Raw genomic sequence first — 919 nt, 5'->3', positions numbered from 1 at the left:
GAGGTTGGCCCAGGATCGGACATTATTTCGTTCTGCTGTGCATAGGGTCGCTATGAGTCGGTTCCGACTCAATGGCACCTGACAACAACAACAAATAGAAAACAAAAATCCTGTAACTTGATCAATAAATTGTTGTTGTTGTTAAGTGCGATCGAATCACTTCTGACCCATAGTGACCCTGTGTGGGGTTTCCAAGGGCCAATAAGTTACACCATGGTAAATGAAGAAAATATAGAAGTTGTCAAAGATTTTATTTTGCTTCGATGCACCATCAACCCTCATGGATGCAGCATTAGGCAAATCTGCAGCACAAAACTCTTTAAAATGTTCCACAGAAAAGATGTTAGTTTAAAACTAAGGTATGCCTGTCTTAAGCCATGGTATTTTCAATTGCCTCATTTGCATGTGAAAGTTGAATCATGAATAAGAAAGATCATAGAAGAATTGATGCATTTGAATTATGGTGTCAGAGAAGAACACTGTTGTCAGAAGAACAAATGAATGTGTGTTGGAAGAATTTCTGCCAGAATATTCTTTATGATCCAGAATGAAGAAACTCATCTCTCATACTTCAGACATGTTATCAAAAGAAACCAGTCCAAGGAGAAGGATATAATTTTGGTAAAGTAGAGGGTTGGCAAAAAAGAGGAAGATGTCCCACTATAGGACTGACACAGTGATGGCAACAATGGGACTAAATATAACAATTGCAAAGATGGAGAAGGAACAAGCACTTTTTTATCCTGTTGTGCATATAGGATTACTCAGAGTCTGAATCAATTTAGCATCACCTAACAACAACAATAAACTGAAAGAATAAAATTTTGTTTGTTGAAGGCATCCACGTGTGGTAGTTCTGTTACAGCAGCACTAGATAACTTAAGACACTGTGGTGAAGAATCGTGAAAGTACTTAGGAC

The sequence above is a fragment of the Chrysochloris asiatica genome, unplaced genomic scaffold (genome assembly GCF_000296735.1).
Source record: "Chrysochloris asiatica unplaced genomic scaffold, ChrAsi1.0 scaffold00268, whole genome shotgun sequence".
NCBI lineage: Eukaryota > Metazoa > Chordata > Mammalia > Afrosoricida > Chrysochloridae > Chrysochloris > Chrysochloris asiatica.
This window is presented reverse-complemented; position numbering follows the sequence as displayed.